Below are 23,899 nucleotides of genomic sequence, written 5' to 3' on the forward strand. Positions count from 1 at the left end.
GTGCCTGCTCAGCCATAACCAAGCCAGGCACAGGCAGAGACGCGAGAACCAAGAGCAAGACACTGGGATGCCTGTGTGTGTGTGTGTGTGTGTGTGTGTGTGTTATGCTTACATTATGTCTCAAAAGTCAATTTTTACTTTTTAATTCAGAAATAAAATCAATCAAACACAAGCAATGACAGTTTTCTAGGATACTGTGTTGCCCCACACCTGAGTGCATGAACTGTTTTTGCTGTGAATCCTAAAGCTAGGCATTGTAAAGACTGGAACAGTACATGGCTCTACTTCTCACTGATCTTGATGTGAACAGAAATAATATGATTAATGTGTTTTCTGCTGTCGCACTGCTCCGGAAAATAACATTTACCGTTTCCTTTTCATGTTAATCGTCTTGTTAGGATATAACAGAGCACTTCCACTGGATGCTTAATGCTTCCATTCTTCCAAAAGAACCTATTTGTTACACACCCACATGCACAAGATGCTTTGTTGCAGAGTTGTGCCTTGCCTTGCTTGTTTGTTGTAGTGCACAGTACACAAGCTCAACACACAACAATCACATGGCATTCGAGTGACATTGAATATATTTGTGATTTGGGAAAGCGATGACCTTGTAAATAATGACGCATTTGTAGAAAGCTATTCGCTAAGCTACATGCAATTATTGTTTTTTGTCTTTCTTAAACTCTAGCGCTCTTCCTGTCTTTCTTGCTTTGTATTTTTGCTTTGTAGCACATGTATTTGGTGTCAGTCCATGTATTTCTAAATTCCTAACAACCATCTGGCGCATGAGACTCTTAACAGCTTTATGCGCATTTCTTACAATTCATTCATATCATCTACAAAGACAGAGATAAAACATTAGAACTACGTCCTTCATTACTGTCCCATTACCACTGATTTCTGAGATATATTTGGCTTTCTTGTGAGAGTACTCTCCAGAGCCTTTCGATTTTTTTTTTAATTGTCAAGAGGATCTCAGTAAAATGAGTTGCAGTGGGAGATAATGTCACTTTCTTTCATGGGCTTTCAATAATCATCATAAGAGAATGATTGGTGGACACAACTGACTAGTATTGCATTCAAAGACAAAGAGCGTCTGTCTAAACGTCCCCGCAGAAATGTTGAATCCCTCTGTGGTTAGCCTTCAATTTCAAGTCACACTTGATTAGCGTCTGCATTCCACATAGAAATTCTTCTTCGAACTTCGAACAAAAAGCATCTTATTTATATTCCCTGCTTATTCCCTGCTTGTTGGACAGCATTTTACAGGTGAAATTCAGTGGATCATCTTTACACTGTGTCACATATATGCCACATGCTTTAAATATAAGTCACTTCATGTCTATACATACTACGACCTGTATAAGTGATCAAGACATTTTCAGTCACCTTCAGAGTTCTGCCAGTTACTTTATACCTTCACATAAAAAAATAAAAAATAAAACAGGTCATACTTTGATTACTGTGTAATAGCTTCAGTGTCAATGTATATGTTTAAAAATTGAGCTGTTTTCTTGGATATATTGCCTAATTGGAACGTGTTTGTGTACTAACATGCCATGGAAGCACATGGCAGTGTATCTCTAATTCTGTAAATTGTAGTGAGGAAAGAAATAATTGCCTTAATAGGATTTTGTCTATGTGATTTTGTTAATGGTCTGAAAATATACCATTTCAGTCTATTTAGTGGAGTAGAATGTGACTGATTGGAGTGCTTATCTATGCTTGTCCCCCCCCCCCGATTATTCTTTATTTCTTCACCAACAGCCAATTTTCTCTCAATTAAAGCATGATATTAGTGCTTAGAGAGTAAATGACTATGAAAACATTGCATTAATGTGCCATGTTTTGTGCTAATGATTAGAAAAAAAAATATTTGTGCATATGTATGCAGAGCCTTATGGAGGAATTGGCTGTGTGACTTGGTATGTGTACTTGGTATTAAAAGCACATATCTAAGTCTTTATGTTGTATTAAGCTGTGCTCTTGCTGCTCGTCTGAATGCGTGCTCTTTCATTCCTTTGCTTAAGGCCAATGTAGCAGTGGAGGTGGGTATGCTTATAAGTGTGTGTGTGCCAGTTCAAAGTAGTCTCTGAGTTGCCCATACAGGTACAAAGAGTCCAACTCTGCCAGTTGGCTCAAAGTTAGCATGGAACTGTCGGAGTAAATGGCAGCAGCTGCTTGCAGTTCTAAAGAGCGCGTCGCAGTCAGCGCGGGAAAAGCCACGGCATCTACATTAATACTACCTTAATGGCCCATCTGGTGCTCCGTAGGCTCCCCCCGCACTGTTCTATGGAGTCGTAGGCATTTGACAGGCCGTCTCCAGTGCGCCAGACGCCCAGCGCATGCCAAATGGCCGAGAGGCGGCCCGCCATCACCCCGATCTGTCACCGGCTCTTCCCACTGGCCGTCAAAAAACGTCCCTGGCGAAAGTTACAGCAAGGTTTCACACGTGAGCAAGCGTGGAGGACATTTGATGAGATGACGGCTAGCAATCGACACCTCATCTTCTCTCTCTCTCTCTCTCTCTCTCTCTCTCTCTTTTGCATCCTTCGGTGTGTGAGTGATGGACCCTCTTTAGTTTATGAGACGCAGAAGGCTGAATCATTTAAGAGGCGTGCAAGCTGTAATTTCTGATTGTGCATATTTTTGACACTGTATTTAAAGTTTCAAAAAGTTAGTAATCATACGAGGAAAAACACAAGCACAAATATAAATTACTGAATTGAATTTACTTAAAAAAAAGAGAAAGGCTTATGAAGCAAGAGAGGACTAACCCTTAGGCGGTGTTTTCTATATAAGATATTGTGTAATCCGAGAATTTACAACAGGGATATATGTAGATGTGAAAGACATAATAAAAATGAAAAAGAAAAAAAAAACACTCCATTATAATCACTACATGCGAGTAAATGAGGTTTCACTGGGTGCTTGTTCTTTCTTCGGGTCCCAACTTGATAATAGTAAATGTTTACTTAGCCGTTGTGAAGGTTGTTTTCTGACCTAGCCATGCACCAGACAGTGTGTGTGTGGGCGATCTGAAGTTCACCACCTAAACCATATGAGAAAACTGTATGCTTTTGTATTTTTTTCTATATTTAATGATTTAATGTAAATAGACAGGATAAGGCATAGAATCATTTATTATTTAAAAGCAAACAAACCAAAGAAGAAAAAAAGGAGGGAAAGTCAGGGAGAGGCCAGCGAAGGAACAGTTGCTTAGTTATCTGGAGGGGAAAATCTGTGAACGCACTGCAAAGTGTGTGTGTGTGTGTGTGTGTGTGTGTGTGTGTGTGTATTTTGCCACCAGCTCTTCAAAGGCTAACTCTGGCCTGTAACACAGCTGGGAACGGGAGTGAAAGTTGAAGAGTGCCTTCCTGCTTCTCCTCCTATCTGCTGATGCCTTATGTTCTCTCTCTCTCTCTCTCTCTCTCTCTCTCTCTCTCTCTCTCTTTTCTTTCCAGCCTAAGATTTGTGTTGCCTTTCGCCCCCTCACTCTCTCGTTCTCTGTCTCTCTGGGCATCTCCTCTCTTCTGTGGCGCTCTCAGCCGGAGGGAGGTATGAAGGAAGGGGGAGATGGAGGAGAGAAGAGGAGAGGAGAGGGGGTTGGAGAAGTGTAGGAGAGGAAAAGGAGGAGGTGGTTCTTGTCTGAGAAACTACCCATGAACCCAGCCTTAGTACTGGCGAGCCTCATCACTGAACTTTCCGTAACACTTTTCTCTACTATGTTCCTTTTACTGCTTTCAGACGTGACCTAGAATTTGTGCTGTATACAAACGCATGCGAATAAACTACAACTTCATGTAGATGGCACACTTAATCATTATTCAGAAACAGTTATTCACAGCACACACACACACACACACACACACATACACACACACACCAACTGACCCGCAATCTTTCCTCCTTTCAAAACAGACAGAACGATCCTGTAATCTCTACGCTTCCGTTCCCAAAGAGTTCAGAGTTAAGGACATGGTGTTGTGTAAGAATTATCCTGAGGTATGTGTGTGCTTGCAGGCTGTGATTGTGTTAGTGCTGCATGTAGCTAGTGATTTTAATTCAAACCGGGAAGATCTACATGTAATTAACCTTGAAGAATCCCCCACCCCCTCTATTTTAATTTAAGACGTGTGCTGCACTGCAGGGTGCTCTTTTCTTCTTCATTTTCTTCCTTTCACTCTTGTTTTTTTTCTTAACGTGGATCATTGTGTCTGACTAAGAAGTGTGTGCCAGAACTTTCAAGCATGAGGAAGGAATGGAAAATAAGGGAATGTGTGTGTATATAAGATGTCATGATTTGTCAAATGGATTTATTTATTTATTTTTAGATATCTCTTTTACAGCATCACAAAGTCAACATACTTGCTTCATTTGCAACAATTGTCAGTTCAATGATTGGTTTTATTTGGCCTTTTGACTGTTGTTGATGCATATATTTTCATCCTTAACCACTAGGGGGAGCTTGTAATATACTGAACCTAAATGACACCTTCATAGTGAAATGCCTACTAAATATTGTTCTTTTCTTTTCTTTTCTTTTCTTTTCTTCCATCGGCACTTAAAAACTAGCTGAAACTCAAACTTAATTACACAACATCATAGGTTTATCATATGGTTTATAAAAAAATATGGTTCTTCCATGTAAGATTCTCTGCTATAGGAACTACACTACAACTAGAGAGGTATTTATTCTGGGTTTTTTTTATTATTTGTATTTTTTTCCTGAAGAAATCATCCACCTTCAGTAATACAGAAGCTCTGAGTATGTTAATTCTGCTGCTCGAAGCCTGAGCCGCAGTGTGTTAATCACAGTGAACAAGCTCAGACATGCTGCCAGTGATGATCTCCTTTTTTTTTCATTAAATACATGAATAGAGCAAAATGGTGCAGTGTGACTTCTGCATGGCGTGAAATGTCTATTATTCATCCACGTTAATAATAATAGCCTACAAGCTTATGTTTGCACTCCTGAACCTAGACGTGACTAATAATGTATAGATATAACTTTTGAAGTGTTGTTCCACTGTCTTGTGATTTGTAGTTCAACGCCATGTTAAAGTTGTTAGTGTAATCCTGTATTATTATCCTTTATGATTGTGTTTACCTATATATAAATAGTATGTGTGTGTGTGTGTGTGTGTGAGAGAGAGAGAGAGAGAGAGAGAGAGAGAGAGAGATAGCCTCTCTCTTGTTCTCCACTGTGCTTGTGTCTCTTTCCTCTCATCTGGATGCTCTGCTATGACAGTTTACATTCTGTCCTTTATTATAAGTCACTATTCTCAGATAAGATGTGGTACGGAGTTAACCACATCACCTCACTGTCATGCTTTACAGTCACTGTGAAAGAATGTAAAGCATTGAATCTTGAATTAATATCAAATATGAAGTGCACATATAATAATGGTGCATAAAATTTTACATAGTTTTTCATGGAAATCTAATCTTCTTTTCAGAAATATAAAAAAATAAGCGTTGTCTATGTTTTGTCTGCTTTTTTTTCAAAGTGCTATTTTTCCTCAGCTTCTTTCCTAATAACTGCACAGTTGATTTATTATTATTATTATTATTATTATTATTATTATTATTATTATTTTAAGAGCCTATATATACACCACAATAAAACATACAGTATCTCCCAGCAGACTGAGCCGGTTCATTTCTGCAAGTTGTTGTCTGTCTTGGTCCTGAGCTGCCTGATCAATCCAGAGAGTGACATGCCGTGGCAGATGCAGCTCTAATTATACAGTTGTTTTAAGGTTGTCAGGTTGCAACAAGGAGGAAATCATCAAGGGAGGGGCTTTGATGGACTGAGGGTGCATTTTCAGCATCTGGCAACCGGAACAGCTGCTGTACCGTCGTCTTGTTGCCAGCTCTCTAGCCCTTTAAATATCGCCCCAATCCATCTTGTAATGGCAAGTGTAAATTACTTCTACACGCCAATAACTGCCTTACTATGATGATTCGTCCTGTCATATCCAGCTGGATATTGATTCCATGTTGCCGTTGATTAGCACAGACACGACTTTTCTGCATTGGCTTTTGCTTTTCATAGAATCATAGAGAAAGTGTCCACTCTGTTTTTTTTTGTTTGTTTGTTATTTTCCTTATCCTTATGAGATGTTAGTGCTTGTGTGTCTCTCTGACCTCACTGAGATACTTTGCTAATGCAGTTACAATGATGATTATGAGAAAAGACAATGAAGGATCTCCAATATAAAGTGATGGTCAGGGTTCTCTGTTAGCTCCTAAAAATAAATGAGCAACAGCTTCTTTTATTAATCATCATTTCCCAGTGATGTTCAATGTCATATTAAGAAGAAATGAATATTGCGTAGAGGCTTAAACTCAATGTAAACGCAAATTTCATTACAAAATATATATTGGATGCCACTGAAAGTCACAAGTTAATTATAAAGGTTAATATACATGTTCTGGGGGGGGGGGAATTTCCCCGTAAAATTTATTGACACCCTGGTTTGATCCTGGAGTACTGTCTATGCTGAGGTGTGTATGTTCTCTATTCTGTCTGCTGCATGGGCTTGTTCAAGTTCTCCAGCTTCCTCCTACCTCCCAATACATGTATATAGATTTGATTAGTGTTGTTTTTTTTTTAACGACTAAAAATTCTCACCAACTAAGACTGCAGTCAACATGGACAAGTTGGATGGACATACACCCCCATGTGTTAATTTTGTTTTACACAGCTCTCTCTCTCTTTCTCTTGCTCTCTCTCAGCCCATATGCCATTCAGCCAAGCATTCAGGTTAATACACACACACACAGAGTAGATTTCATATGCTAAGCTCCACTGCTAATGCAAATCTAAACCAATATTAGCTGCTTTTCTACTGCAACTTCAGACATGTCTCTCGCTCTATTAGAAGATTCCTTGGATTGTGTTAAATGCCTGTTACTGGTTGTTCTTGGCTTGACCTGTGTGTGTGTGTGTGTGTGTGTGTGAGAGAGAGATATGCATCTGCAGGTGCAGCCATTGTGCTTTTTAGTTTGTATTTTTTTTCTGTACCTATTCTTGAAGTGAACAGATGTTGGGCCAGCTCTCAAAATCAGGAGCCGTAACCCCAGACTATAATCAATGTGATTTCAATCAGCAGTTCGCCTCGTGACCCACTTGTTTTGTCCCAGAGCTGATTGTGATTGCCTGCTCTGACGAGCCATACCCACTATAATTAACCTTCAAATTATATGTGTCCCAAAACTATCATATAGGAGATCCATAATTTCAAAATAACTCTACTTTCAGGTGATGGTGAGGGGTGGGGTTATCATTTCAGTCTTACCAAACTTTCAGGACTGTTATTGTCTGATTCACACCAGGAATTTGCTGTCTGGTTTGCTGGAGTTATTGTTTTTCTTTTTTCTTTCTTTTTTTGATGGATTCCTTTTGAATGAATGGCAGGAGTATAAATCACTATGCAGATATACAAGGTGAATGTGCTCAATAATAGCATTTTATATACAAAGTCCCAGAGACTACAATAAAGCAAGGCTCAGTATTTGTTTATTTTCCCCCCATGAGAATGATAGAATGCAAACAAGGCAACATGCATTCTTTCAGCTGCATGGACAAAATGCTATGCTTTGCATCATACATGCGATACATTTGGGGAAAGAATGATCTTTGTTAGTTGACTGTCCAAGTTTTTAAAACCAGACCAGTATCAGAGGTACAAGCAAAATTGGACAATCAAGTTTGTTCTTGCTACAAAACAAGATTTTAAATCCAATTCATAGTTAAAAAAAAAAAAAAAAGCTTACAGCTAAATTGCTTTTGTTTACTACACATCCTGTGAGGGGACCAGCTGATTATGGTGATTTTTTTTCTTTTTTGCTTCTTTTTATTGGCTTGCACTGATGAAATGTCAATGCTAAAAGATTCATCAATGAGGTTCTTGATAGGGTAGAAATTTGATTTGCACCCTTAAATTGAAGCAGGACGTTGCTCAGCGGTAGTTTGTATTGTCCATACTTGCCCCATGATGGGGGGGTAAAAGGGGTTTGTCTCCCCCTCAGTGATCCAGACTAAACATGTCCAGGCTAGACTGAGGCGCTGTCCTAAGTCTAGCTGCCTCTGCCACTTCTGTACCCCAATTAAAGCCCACAGGAGGCAGTAGCGCATGTCAGAGTGTCTCTCTCCTGTTCCCTCCTTGTCTATCTCCTCGTGGTGTGTGTGTGTGTGTGTGTGTGTGTAAACTATTTAAAATATTCAACTGTTTTAAATGATTGTTACTTCTGATAATTCTTTGATCGAATCTTTGGAATCAACCAAATATTGACTGAAGAAGGAAATAACTTTTTTTGCTTTTATGTCAAATGAAATATTAATATAATTTTTTTTAAAATAGGAGTTTAGTAGACCGACAATATATTACTGCATGAATAGCCCTAGTAGTAATTTTCCCATTAATCACTGCAAATTTGCCATATTTTAACAATATGGCTTCCAACCTCTTTCCTGGCTTCTAAAAAATAGCACTTGATCATGCACATCCTATTATTTTGCATTTTATTTATTTATTTTTTTAATTTTGTGCTCTGACAGTTATTTGTGTGCATAACTTAATGAAGTCACATGATGCTAAATCAAGGTCATGAAATCATAATGTGTGCTTGGGATATCAGCTATTTTTATCACATTCTAATTTGCTATTAAATTAATACAGTAATGTAGATTTTAATTTGTTAATTCATCGCACTACCCTGGAAAGAAAATATGCCAACATTTAAAGGATAAATTCACTGAGCACTCATCTCTGATTATGATGCTGCCCCCTCTAATGTCCTCCATCAGGAGGGACTTTTCATGCAATTTAATGGATATTATAATTAAATGATGTTGTTATATTTATGTCCTTAACATTGGCTTCAGATGTCAATATAGCTCAAAATAAATTAATACATTTCAGCATGATATATGGTGCTTAAAAATTTAACTATCATACAGTGGTTCTGGATTTCACACTGCTGCTTGTTCAGGCTGATATCACTTGAGAAAAATTAGCTTAAGTTCAAGTTCAGAATCAAACACAGAGTAACTGAGACAAGTCTCTATTTTAGTCCACCTCTATCTCATGTGCATAGCTTCTGAATAGTGATTAAGGCTACATCCACACGACAACGGCAACGAGATGTTATTTAAAAAAATATCACGTCCACATGGGCAACGATCAATAAAATATCAGGTCCATATGGCAACGCAACGCTTGCTGAAAACGATGCAATACACATGCCACACCTCTAGGGGCGCTGTAAGACGGTCCTTTCGGAGACACCAGAACAATAGAAGAAGTAAGGACGCATGCGCATAAACTATTATGCGTGAGACTTCATATTAGCCACAAAGTCAGAAAAATCTGTTCGTAAAATTACATTATAATGACCAAACACAATGAAAAGTATTTTTCCAGTCTCACCTGTAAAAGGTAATCCCATGTGATCTCGTTTGGACGGTAAACCTGTTGGTACAGTTAAACGCAGCACATGAATGAGGCATCTTTATTCTCCGCTTTGACCCATCCAATATGGCGGCGAGGATGACGTATGATTCTACGCGGAAGGCGGCGTCTTTACTGGTCCGGAATAAATTGAATGCTACACGTTGATGGATTAATTTGTTTTTCTACGCCCTTTTTGAGGAATGTATTGTAGGACTTAAACCAACATCTGAAGAGGTGAGATCGCTCCTTTTTTTTCCCTATTTTTGCTGGCGGGATTGACTGGGCTATTCTCTCTCTCTCTCACTTTGCACCATTACACAATAAATATTCACAGTGAAAATATTTTGTAAGCACGTTTCATGAACCAAGTTATAGGATTTGTTGACAACTCGCATTGAGTTCGTTACACTTCTACCTGGCGTGAAGCACTGACAGTCATGTGGTTGTGACGTCATCGTAAACAAATCCGTTCTACTCATCCAGACGACTTCACAATGGCAACGTTGCCAGATCTTTCCACTCTGGAACCCGTTCTCAAAAGATTGCGTTTTGGGGCACCCAAAACGCCGGTGCCGTGTGGACGCCAGGCCTAAACGATAAACAATTGTATCGGATTCACCTGAATCCGTTGCCGTGTGGACAGGGCCTAAGTCTGTAGTTACATATAAGCTCTGAATCCTGATGTGCAGAATTTTGATATTAAATGGTCATTAAACATAACTCAACTCTGAATCCAGTTCAAATTAATACAACCAAATGTCAGTAATGTATTTGCAGAATCAATTTCTACCCTTTACTGGGTTATAATAATGAAAAGGTTTATCAAGTTACTGCACGCTCTCAAAATGATGAAAAACATTCTTAAAATGATGAATTAATATTATTAATTTTATATTAGATGGACCAATTTGGGGATGGTACAGTGGGTACAGTGGTTAGCACTGTCAGCTCACAGCAAGAAAGTTCCAGGTTCGAACCTTGCAGCCAACTAGTGTCTTTCTATGTGGAGTTTGCATGTTCTCCTCATGCCTGTGTGGGTTTCTTCTGGGTGCTCCAGTTTCCTCCCACAGTCCAAAGATGTGGATTAAGTCAAGAGGCTACTCCAAATTGCCCAGAGGTGTGACTGTGAGTGTGAATGTTCATCTCTGAGTTAGCCCTGGGGCACACTGGCAATCTGCCCAGGGTGAATTGTGTCTTTTGCTTGAAATCAGCTTGGATTGTCTAGAGCTGCTACAGATACAGTGGTGCTTGAAAGTTTGTGAATCCTTTAGAATTTTCAATATTTCTGCATAAATATGATCTAAACCATCAGATTTTCACACAATCCTAAAAGTAGATAAAGAGAACCCAGATAAACGAATGAGACAAACATATTATACTTGGTCATTTATTTATTGAGGAAAATGATCCAAAATTACATATCTGTGAGTGGCAAAAGTATGTGAACCTCTCGGATTAGCAGTTAATTTGAAGGTGAAATTAGAGTCAGGTGTTTTCAATCAATGGGATGACAATCAGGTGTGAGTGGGCACCCTGTTTTATTTAAAGAACAGGGATCTATCAAAGTCTGATCTTCACAACACATGTTTGTGGAAGTGTATCATGGCACGAACAAAGGAGATTTCTGAGGACCTCAGACAAAGCGTTGTTAATGCTCATCAAGGCTGGAAAACCATCTCTAAAGAGACTGGACTCCACCAATCCACAGTCAGACAGATTGTGTACAAATGGAGGAAATTCAAGACCATTGTTACCCTCCCCAGGACTGGTCAACCAACAAAGATCACTCTAAGGCTACATCCACACGACAACGGCAACGAGATGTTATTTAAAAATATATCGCGTCCAACTGGGCAACAATCAGTAAAATATCAGGTCCATATGGCAACGCAACGCTTGCTGAAAACGATGCAATACACATGCCACACCTCTAGGGGCGCTGTAAGACGGTCCCTTCGGAGACACCAGAACAATAGAAGAAGTAAGGACGCATGCGCATAAACTATTATGCGCGAGACTTCATATTAGCCACAAAGTCAGGAAAATCTGTTTGTAAAATTACATTATAATGACCAAATACAATGAAAAGTATTTTTCCAGTCTCACCTGTGAAAGGTAATCCCATGTGATCTCGTTTGGACGGCAAACCTGTTGGTACAGTTAAACGCAGCTAATCTTTATTCTCCGCTTTGACCTCTCCAAAATGGCGGCGAGGATGACATGATTCTACGCGGAAGGCGGCGTCTTTAATGGTCCGGAATAAATTGAATGATACACGTTGATGGATTAATTTGTTGTTTCTCACCTGTGAAAGGTAATCCCATATGATCTCATTTGGACGGTAAACCTGTTGGTACAGTTAAACGCAGCACATGAATCTTTATTCTCTGCTTTGACCTATCCAGTATGGCGACGAGGATGACGTATGATTCTACGCGGAAGGCGGCATCTTTAATGGTCCGGAATAAATTGAATGATACACGTTGATGGATTAATTTCTTCTACGCCCTTTTTGAGGAATGTATTGTAGGACTTAAACCCACATCTGAAGAGGTGAGATCGCTCCTTTTTTTTCCCCTATTTTTGCTGGCGGGATTGACTCTGCCCTAAGGGCAGAGTCTCTCTCTCTCTCTCTCTCTCTCTCTCTCTCTCACTTTGCACCATTACACAATAAATATTCACAGTGAAAATATTTTGTAAGCGCGTTTCATGAACCAAGTTATAGGATTTGTCGACAACTCGCATCGAGTTCGTTACACTTCTACCCGGCATGAAGCACTCACAGTCATGTGGTTGTGACGTCATCGTAAACAAATCCATTCTACTCATCCAGACGACTTCGCAATGGCAACGTTGCCAGATCTTTCCACTCTGGAACCCGTTCTCAAAAAGATTGCGTTTTGGGCACCCAAAACGCCGGTGCCGTGTGGACGCCAGGCCTAAACGATAAGCAATTGTATTGGAGTCACCTGAATCCGTTGCCGTGTGGACAGGGCCTAAGAGCAAGGTGTGTAATAGTCGGCGAGGTCACAAAGGACCCCAGGGTAACTTCTAAACAACTGAAGGGCTCTCTCACATTGACTAATGTTAATGTTCATGAATCCACCATCAGGAGAACACTGAACAACAATGGTGTGCATGGCAGGGTTGCAAGGAGGAAGCCACTGTTCTTCAAAAAGTACATTGCTGCTCATCTGCAGTTTGCTAAAGATCATGTGGACAAGCCAGAAGGCTATTGAAAAAATGTTTTGTGGATGGATGAGACCAAAATAGAACTTTTTGGTTTAAATGAGAAGTGTTATGTTTGGAGAAAGGAAAACACTGCATTCCAGCATAAGAACCTTATCCCATCTGTGAAACATGATGGTGGTAGTATCATGGTTTGGGCCTGTTTTGCTGCATCTGGGCCAGGACGGCTTGCCATCATTGATGGAACAATGAATTCTGAATTATACCAGCAAATTCTAAAAGAAAATGTCAGGACATCTGTCCATGAACTGAATATCAAGAGAAGGTGGGTCATGGAGCAAGACAACGACCCTAAGCACACAAGTCGTTCTACCAAAGAATGGTTAAAGAAGAATAAAGTTAATGTTTTGGAATGGCCAAGTCAAAGTCCTGACCTTAATCCAATCGAAATGTTGTGGAAGGACCTGAAGCGAGCAGTTCATGTGAGGAAACCCACTAACATCCCAGAGTTGAAGCTGTTCTCTATGAACAAATGGGCTAATATTACTCCAAGCCAGTGTGCAGGACTGAGCAACAGTTACCGGAAATGTTTAGTTGCAGTTATTGCTGCACAAGGGGGTCACACCAGATACTGAAAGCAAAGGTTCACATACTTTTGCCACTCACAGATATGTAATTTTGGATCATTTTCCTCAATAAATAAATGACCAAGTATAATATTTTTGTCTCATTTGTTTAACTGGGTTCTTTTTATCTCCCTTTACGACTTGTGTGAAAATCTGATGATGTTTTAGGTCATATTTATGCAGAAATATAGAAAATTCTAAAGGGTTCACAGACTTTCAAGCACCACTGTAAGTGGTATTGTTGGATTTCAGTCACATGACTTTTCTTAGTGGTTTTACTAGAAGTGAAATAGCTGGTGGTCTAAACGGCTGCCGTAGTGCAAACAACTAGCGATAACTTATCAGAGTATGCTCGTAACCTAGAAGCCACTGCTCACTTTAGATATATTCAGAAGATTGCTATGTGCAGTGGAATCAATCCCTACAGTCTGGGAAAGAAGGATTTGTCATACAATCTCAAAAACTACCCTTCAGTCGAGTTCCCTGACATCTCAAACTATCTGGTGTTGCAGACGTCCTTCTACACCACAAAACAGATGAAAGCGTGGAAGAGTATGGAGGCTTATGACTTTTTTGTATGTGGCTGGGTAAAGGACCTCACTATCAAGTCGCTGCTAAATGAATCCTGTATTGTTTTTGCCAGTGTAAATATGTTTTATTTAAGCTTTCTGTTCGTGTCTTTACAACGAAGTGCTGCAAGTTGAAGTGTAAACAAACAACAGTTTGCTTGATTCTCACTTGTGTTGGCTCTTATCTCTCAGGTAAAGCATTCACAAAGATAATCAGAAACCCCTTTAAAGACCTGGATCTTAGTTAAAGGGGAACTAAAGGCAATTTTTTTATTATCAAAATTCTATTTATCTCATTTTATAAAATGTAGGAATGCATTTCTGACAGCTATTTTGTCACTGCTATAGAGTGCTTCGAGATCAGCGCGAACCCGGCGGCGGCCATATTGGAAGTCAAAGCGCGCTGTGTCAGTGCATTGTTGTTGTCCAGCGAAGCAAAAAGGGGTGACAATGCCGAATACGTGCGTCATTGTTGGCTGTAGTAACCGAGGGGAAAAGGGTGGCAAAAGCTTCCACAGACTCCCTAAAGTCGTGACTAACCAGGGAATTGCAGCACAGGAGAAAAGCGAGCGGAGGAGACGACAGTGGCTGGCTGCCATTAACCGATCAAATTTAGGACAAGTTGACTGTATCCGGATTTGTTCTGATCACTTTGTGACAGGTAGGTTAATATTGTCTTGAATTTCATAGTTACTAAAATAGTTACTAAAATAGTTATTTTAATTTCATAGTTACCGGTAGCATCCAGTATGCCGGCTGTTGTGTGACCGTCGTTCTTTCCCTCAGTCTCGTGGCCGCTTCAACATAAAACAACAGGGAAGCAACATGGGAGCAACATTCCCCAAGTCCAGCAATGCAGTTGCAATGTGCACACAAAATAGCATGTCTCTTGTCAACTATTATCCAGGGGTGTAGACTAGGCTGGGATAGACTCTGCGAGTGTGACACTTTCCCTCTGATCACTTTTGTCTCTCCGTCTTCAGCAGTAAACACCGACACATCGCGGACCCAAATCTATCGTATGCTTCCATACTCTTGTAGTTCTGGAAATCCTTTAGTTCACAAAATGGACTTGGGTGAAACACTAGATATTTCACAAGATCTATGTATGTTAAATGCGGCAACAAGCTGGGGTCAGCTTTCCATTCCTTCTCACTAACAGTGTATGGATCTACAGTCCCAATGAAACGTACCTTCTCAGCATAACGCTCCCGTGCCTGCTTATCCAAACTTTCACAGTAGTGCTCCATCACTTCAGATGTCTAAATTCTTAAAAAATCCAAGCTTTTAAGCCCTCTAACGCGGAAACGAATCGCTAAATGTGTACTCTATGATGTGTACTCTATGAGCGCTCTGGAGCGAGTGACTTCCAAGATGGCTGCGCACGCGCAGTGTTACTATTTTTAGCATCATCTCGGAGCCCTCTATAGAAAGTTATGAGTGTTTGAAATATGCTATGTAATATATCAGTCCATATGTCAAAGCAATGGCCGTAAACGAGATTCGCTGAGACCTGTGTGAGACCTGTGCGAGACTTCGAAGGCCGGAAGTAAAATGTACAGCAGAAATCAAAGTGACCAACATCTGCCAACGTTGTCAAAAGACGCACATGCCCTCCTTTGAATGCTGACGTAATCAAGCCGGAAGTTTTCCCTGTGTCCGAAATCGCTCTCTACTCACTATATAGGGCACTATATAGTGGGGACGCCATTTTGTAGTGCTGTCCGAAACCTTAGTGAGGATTATGTGGGAAATGCACTCAGTATAATACAACCCCGATTCCAAAAAAGTTGGGAAAAAGTACAAATTGTAAATAAAAACGGAAGTTTCAAAATTCCATATTTTATTCAGAATAGAACATAGATGACATATCAAATGTTTAAACTGAGAAAATGTATCATTTAAAGAAAAAAATTAGGTGATTTTAAATTTCATGACAATAACACATCTCAAAAAAGTTGGGACAAGGCCATGTTTACCACTGTGTTTACCCTTTTCTCTTTACAACAGTCTGTAAACGTCTGGGGACTGAGGAGACAAGTTGCTCAAGTTTAGGGATAGGAATGTTAACCTATTCTTGTCTAATGTAGGATTCTAGTTGCTCAACTGTCTTAGGTCTTTTTTGTCGTATCTTCCGTTTTATGATGCACCAAATGTTTTCTATGGGTGAAAGATCTGGACTGCAGGCTGGCCAGTTCAGTACCCGGACCCTTCTTCTACGCATCCATGATGCTGTAATTGATGCAGTATGTGGTTTGGCATTGTCATGTTGGAAAATGCAAGGTCTTCCCTGAAAGAGACGTCGTCTGGATGGGAGCATATGTTGCTCTAGAACCTGGATATACCTTTCAGCATTGATGGTGTCTTTCCAGATGTGTAAGCTGCCCATGCCACATGCACTAATGGAACCCCATACTATCAGAGATGCAGGCTTCTGAACTGAGCGCTGATAACAACTTGGGTCATCCTTTTTCTCTTTAGTCCGAATGACACGGTGTCCCTGATTTCCATAAAGAACTTCAAATTTTGATTCGTCTGACCACAGAACAGTTTCCCACTTTGCCACAGTCCATTTTAAATGAGCCTTGGTCCAGAGACGACGTCTGCGCTTCTGGATCATGTTTAGATACGGCTTCTTCTTTGAACTATAGAGTTTTAGCTGGGAACGGCAGATGGCACGGTGAATTGTGTTCACAGATAATGTTCTCTGGAAATATTCCTGAGCCCATTTTGTGAGTTCCTATACAGAAGCATGCCTGTATGTGATGCAGTGCTGTCTAAGGGCCCGAAGATCACGGGCACCCAGTATGGTTTTCCAGCCTTGACCCTTACGCACAGAGATTCTTCCAGATTCTCTGAATCTTTTGATGATATTATGCACTGTAGATGATGATATGTTCAAACTCTTTGCAATTTTACACTGTCGAACTCCTTTCTGATATTGCTTCACTATTTGTCGGTGCAGAATTAGGGGGATTGGTGATCCTCTTCCCATCTTTACTTCTGAGAGCCGCTGCCACTCCAAGATGCTCTTTTTATACCCAGTCATGTTAATGACCTATTGCCAATTGACCTAATGAGTTGCAATTTGGTCCTCCAGCTGTTCCTTTTTTGCACCTTTAACTTTTCCAGCCTCTTATTGCCCCTGTCCCAACTTTTTTGAGATGTATTGCTGTCATGAAATTTCAAATGAGCCAATATTTGGCATGAAATTTCAAAATGTCTCACTTTCAACATTTGATATGTTGTCTATGTTCTGTTGTGAATACAATATCAGTTTTTGAGATTTGTAAATTATTGCATTCCATTTTTATTTACAATTTGTACTTTGTCCCAACTTTTTGGAAGCGGGGTTGTATGTATTTATCACAAAAATACATGCATGTATTTATTATTTTGAAAACCCACCAGCTGCTTGATCTGGCATATTTTAATTGTGCAACAGTAATGACGTAAATACCAGTGCGATGGACTAGTCCTTATCCTGTCATCTTTTGAACTCTTCTCTACTCCACATTGGTTCAAAGTCATATGGAATAATCTCCATCACTGATGAAGCTGGCAAATCTCAAAATTAATCTAAGTTGGAATGATATGGCGCTCTGGCCGCTGTATAAACACTTTTCAAAATGGCGGTGTTGACACTTCATGTTTGAAGTCTCGCACAAGTCTCGTGAAGATTGCGTCGATAAGCGACGCCTGCCATGGACCATATGAACTACATTCAAAATGGCTAAAAACCGAAAAGGCCGATAAGTGCAATATAATATGCCAATACTTCACAATATAAGGTTAGTAAAACCAAAAACATAATTGAATAACACGTTAATTAAGAAATAAAGCAAGTTTAAAAATGACCTTAGTTTCCCTTTAAACAAGACGGAGAAGTGCTCACAGCACATTGTAACTTTATGGCTGTGTAAGAATTTTGTCGCAACCTTCATGCATATGGCCTTTGTGAGGAGTGAGGAGTAAACAAAGAAACAGGGGACTTTAGCGCTTTGTGACTAAAGGAAGTACCGTAAAATAACGACACATAGCAAGAAAAGTACCTGGAAAACACTAATGACATAGCTGAGAGGGAGATACAAACCTTGCACAAAGTGATCACTGCAAACTCAAACATGCTTCAACCCGGCTCCCTTCGATTTCAGTGAGAGGTTCAAAAGCCACCTTTCTCGATGTCTTTTTGTGAAATCCTGTGTTCATGCACCCTTTTTTATTACTTCACGGGGAAACCTGAAGAAACTTTTATCAGTTTCACAGTTTGATCGATTCAAACAACCTAAAACAATGGAAGCGTAAGGCATTTTTCATGTAAGCAATGCACCTTCTTCATACAAACGCTTTGTCAACTGAGCTTTGGTAGACCATCAGCTAAAGTTTTGAATAACTAATGAGGTAGATGTGACATCACGCAAAACCCAGCAATAGATAATGCATGGATGGACCAATTTGCTGCACATTCACACCTCTGAACAGAACAGAATTTATAGACTGTCCAAAGATTTGCATTCACACATACCTTATGTACTAAACATACACTGTTTCAATTAGTATGTATATAATATTGTGTCAGTGCATACAACAGACTTTAATTGGTGTTAAACTGAATGTGCAATTTAAGTTTAATTTTTCTTAGAGATTTGAACTCACCACAGCTATTCTAAACAAATTTTACATATTATTTTCTAATTACATTTCCATCCATCCATAATTCATTATCTATATCACTTATCCTACTGATAGTCATGGGTGAGCTGGAGCAAATGATCCCATATGAGTATTGGCCAGTTACACCCTGGACAGGTCACCAGTCTGTCATGGGGTGAACCAACAGCCATTCACACTCACATTCACACTAATGGGCAATTTAGAGTAGCCAGCTGACCTAATCCGCATGCCTTTGGATTGTGCACCCAGAGTAATCCCACACAGGCATGAGTAGAACATGCAAACTCCACACAGAAAGGCTCCACTCAGCCAAAAGTTTCGAACCCAGAACCTGCTTGCTGTGAGGTGACAGTGCTAAACACTGCACCACTGTGCTGCCCTAACACTATTTGTAAGTGACATAATTCACAAAATTATTGCTGGTAAATTACCTGCAAAACATTATTTTTTTGCTCAGTTCATCCTCTTGCACCCACAAATTACTATGTATTATTTGAAACATATCGTGGCTTTAGATTGTTTATCAGTTTGGTATCTGGTATTTGGTATAAATGTTCAGACAAGAACAGATTACCAGGGCTATTTCTGGTTGAGGGCTGTATCTGTTACATCTTAACACAGTGTAAACCTAGAAGGGCACTTTGTAGAATGCATAACTCCGCCAAGCCATATATTCAGATTTGCATCAAAAGCTAATCAATTGTTCCTTGGCCCATGGCCCACCTTTCCTCAAAATTTCGTCTAAATCTGGTCAATACTTTTTGAGTAATGTTGAGAAAAGTCAAATAAACAAACAAAAATCAAATTGGGGCAAAATCATAACCTCTTCCAACAAAGGTGGCGGAGGTAAATATAAATCCTGTCGAATAAACCTTGTGTTAGTCGTGTTAGCTTTATTAAACTGTGTTAGTGACTCCTGACATTCAGTGTTTTTGTCTTTGAGTTTCTTCTCAGCTCCTAATGGCCAGCGTTGAGTTGCAGGTCCAGCTGTAGGAGTCTTTTCCCCCTGCCCTACCCGGTATCATGGACATGCCCTCGACTGCTTCTGCTACTATTACTGCTCCCTGCACTTTTTAGCCTGCACCTCTGAGACCCCAAACTGCCAAACGAGGTGAATTATGGCCAGTTAGATGAAGTGGACTCAGAGCCATGGGGGAGAGGGCTGAGACTCTGGAACTAAGCATACTTCTGACCATTAAAAGCCAGCCTGACATGGGCCCTTCATCTTGCCTCATCGGTGAGACATGTGCTCCCAACCTCTTGCTCCCTGAGGAGGGACAGAGTGTCTCCTCAGCGCTCCTCTACTCCACCATCATTATGAGTTAAGCTCCTCACACCTACACACTTCTGTTTCCATCACTGGCCCTGATTTATTGAAGGTTTGTGTGTAAAGAAAAAAAAACAGTGAAAACTTGATAACACTCCCCAAAAAAGTGCAAGCTGATTTATTAATACAAGGTTTACAGATAATTAATCTTCACATGAGCAACATAACACATAGTCATATTCTCACGTTTTTAGAGTTACTAAAGGTTTGTGTGTGTAAAAAAGTGCAAACTGATAACATCCCCCCCCCCCAAAAAAAAGCAATCTGAAAAGGATTTTAATTTTTCACATGGACAACATAGCACATATTGAAAGTTTCACATGTTTTACTTAATGAATATGCAATTCGGGGTATTAATAACTAAAGATACAAGATGTCAAAGAAATATAGTACATTTTGGAAAGAACATACGCAAATGAATACACCTCAAGAGCATGTATTGAATTTCTGGATGCCTGATTTTGCCAGATGAAGACAAAACAATACTATTTACTCAGTCTTAGTAATGAGAATATGTATCTAAATCATACCTTAATAAAATAATCAGAAAGTTGGTTTCATTTTAGATGTGCATGGCACAACTGCACATCTAATTCATACAGCATTTAAACACAGCCATTCCAAAGTGTTTTATTGACAAATACTGTGCATTATTAACATAGATTAGATTAGATTAGATTAGATTAGATTAGATTAGATTAGATTAGATTAGATTAGATTAGATTAGATTAGATAGAACTTTATTGATCCCTTTGGGAGGGTTCCCTCAGGGAAATTAAAATTCCAGCAGCATCATTACAGGATAAACAGAGAATAGAAAATAGAGAAAACTTCTAGATAAATTAAATTAAATTAAATTAAGTATTTACATATACAAATATAAAAAAAAGAATAAGATATGGGGGGAAAAAGTCCAGCAGGAGAGGTATTGCACATTATATTGCACATTTATATTGCACATTGCCCAGTATTGCTTTTTGTCAGGCTAGGCTACTGCTCCTTCCCATCCTCTGTCCTCCTGTTACCCCTCCTCCCCCCCAGAGAGGAGTTGTACAGTCTGATGGCGTGAGGGACAAAGGAGTTTTTAAGTCTGTTAGTCCTGCACTTGGGAAGGAGCATTCTGTCACTGAACAGGCTCCTCTGGTTGCTGATGACGGTCTGCAGAGGGTGACTGGCATCGTCCATGATGTTCAGTAGTTTGTCCATAGTCCTCTTCTCTACCACCATCACCAGAGAGTCCAGCTTCATGCCGACCACAGAGCCAGCCCACTTGATCAGTTTGTCCAGCCTTCTTGGATGTGCTGTCCCCCCAGCACACCATGGTGTAAAACAGGACACTGGTGACCACGGACTGATAGAACATCAACAGGGGTTTCCTGCAGATGTTAAAGGACCCCAGCCTCCTCAGGAAGTATAGCCTGCTCTGTCCCTTCTTGTACAAGTGGTTGGTGTTGCAAGTCCAGTCCAGCTTGCTGTCCAGCCACAGCCTGAGGTACTTGTAGGAATCCACAGCCTCCACCTCGAATCCCTCAATCAGAACTGGTCATGACCTTGGTCTGGACCTCCCAAAGTCAATGACCAGCTCCTTGGTCTTCGAGGTGTTGAGCTGCAGATGGTTCCTGTTGCACCAAACGGCAAAGTCCCTCACCAGGCTCTTATACTCCTCCTCTCTGTCATCCCTGATACACCCCATGATGGCTGTGTCATCAGCGAACTTCTGAATGTGACACAGTTCCAAGTTGTAGCAGAAGTCCGCGGTGTACAGGGTGAAGAGAAGAGGGGCCAGCACCATGCCCTGGGGTGCTCCAGTGCTGCTAATCACAGTGTCAGACGTGATGTCCTTCAGCCTGACGTACTGCGGCCTGTCAGTGAGGTAGCTGGGGATCCAGGTGACCAGGCAGGGGTCCATTCGCATCCTGTTCACTTTGTCCTGAAGCATAAGGGGCTGGATGGTGTTGAAGGCACTCGAGAAGTCCAAGAAGAGGATCCTCACTGTGCCATTTCCCTTATCCAGATGCGAGTGGGCTCGGTGTAGCAGGTAGAGGATGGCGTCTTCCACACCAACACCTGCCTGGTACGCAAACTGCAGACAGTCCTGGGCATGTTGCACCTGGGGTCTGAGGAGGCTGAGGAAGAGCTGCTCAAACGTCTTCATCAGATGTGAAGTTCCACCGGTCGGAAGTCGTTCAGCTTGCTGGGCCGGTTCTTCTTGGGAACTGGAACAATGCATGATGTCTTCCAGAGGGTGGGCACTCTCCCCAGCTGCAGGCTGAGGTTGAAGATGTGTTGGAGTGGCTCACCCAGTTCATCAGCGCAGGTCTTCAGTAGTCGGGGACACACCTTGTCCAGGCCTGCTGCTTTCCTGGGGTGAAGCTTCCTCAGTTGACCTCTGACCTGGCCTGCAGTGATGCATGGAGGAGTCTGTGTTGAGGTGGAGGAGGAGGGGGCTGCTGCGATGACTGGGGGGAGGTATGTTGAGGGAAGAAGGAGAGATGGCTGCAGTGAGGGGGAAGGTGGGGGTGACGTGGGCTGGTTGAACCAGTTGAAGAAGTCATGCACTCACGTGTATTTTTGCTCTTTTAAGCATTTATTCATAGCGTATTTTGATCAGTTTTCCAGACTCTGCTATTAGTATGAATTTTACTTGAGTTCACATTATTCATTCTTGAGTCTCTTGATAATAGAACTCACCAGGAACATTTAGCACATGCAACAAACATTATTTACATTTTGTTTTCTCACATGACTTCGCGTCTGATGTAGTTCATGTAATTATTTTGTGTGAAGATTCCACATGTCCACAATTTGTCCAGACGCGCATGCAAAATAGTGCATACTATTTTAGATCTTAATAAATCAGGGCCTTTATGTCATTCTCTCTCTCTGTATCTCTCACTCATACCATAATTTTGAATGTCTTGTGCATGCTTTGCTTGATTTCTACTGTTCTAGGTATGTTATATCCTTTTTTATCTTCTTCCACTTCTTCTTTTTTCAATCCACAACCTCTACCTGTAACACTGACTCATCCCATCGCTTTTTGCTCTCTGGTGCCTTTTTTCTTCCTATGCATTTTGCATAGTGTTATTTATTCTTTGACCTCTGTTTTCTTTCTCCTCTTTCATATTAATATCCTCTCTGTCTCTGTCTCACATTCTGTCTCCCATCTGTACCCCCCTTCATCTCCTCCACAAGGTTAATGGCATTAGCTAAAACAAGCCAGTGGATGCGTATGAAGGTCAGAATAGGCAGATGACCCTCACAAATCTGTTCTGTCCTCCCAATGTCAAAGTGTTGGTGATGGAGCAGATGATGAGGTTCTTTCTTTCCTCGAGATTCTGAGATTCTCAGTCAGACATGAAGCTTCTGATTTAGGGCTAGCCTGCAATTCCAGATGTGATTCCACCACTGGAATAACCAAATATGCACTGCATTCCAGATGTGATGTCATCAGGTACTCAGGATATGGATTTTATTTTATAAACTAATAATATAAGTGCTTTTATGCATCCTGTAGCTTAGCAAAAGGACAACAGTTAGCCCATAATAGCAATGTCCATGCCTATTACACTCTTTTGTACAGTTTGTTCTTAGCCAACAGGTCAGGGCAGTAGTTTTTAGACCAAGCTCCACTGCTCTAATTGAGGTCAGCAAGTGAGCCTGCGGTGTGACTCCTGACACACGCAATGGATGCTTCACCTGCTTAGCCAGGACACGCAGCTCTGCAGTTCCTACTTTTGGGAATTAAAAAGTGCTGGCCTGAGGAAGAGCCAGACTTAGGCAGGTCAGGGCGGAGTGCACTAGAACACCACCCTCAGCTGCCGGAGCCGGTCTGGGCCACAGCTGGCCTCTTCTGGCCATTGTGTCGAGGTCAGAACAGGCATAGAGCAGATTGTTCGAGTGCCCAGCAGTCATTTATTACAGTCCTTCTGGAGAGTCAGAGTCTGTCTTTGGAGTGCTTTTGGGTTCATATGCTTGTACATGTCCTTGCAATAGATTTTTATAGTCTCCATTTGAAAGACCTAGATTTCTTTTTCCAATTGTGCTGTG

This window comes from Neoarius graeffei, chromosome 24 (assembly GCF_027579695.1).
Source record: "Neoarius graeffei isolate fNeoGra1 chromosome 24, fNeoGra1.pri, whole genome shotgun sequence".
In the NCBI taxonomy this organism is placed as follows: Eukaryota; Metazoa; Chordata; class Actinopteri; order Siluriformes; family Ariidae; genus Neoarius; species Neoarius graeffei.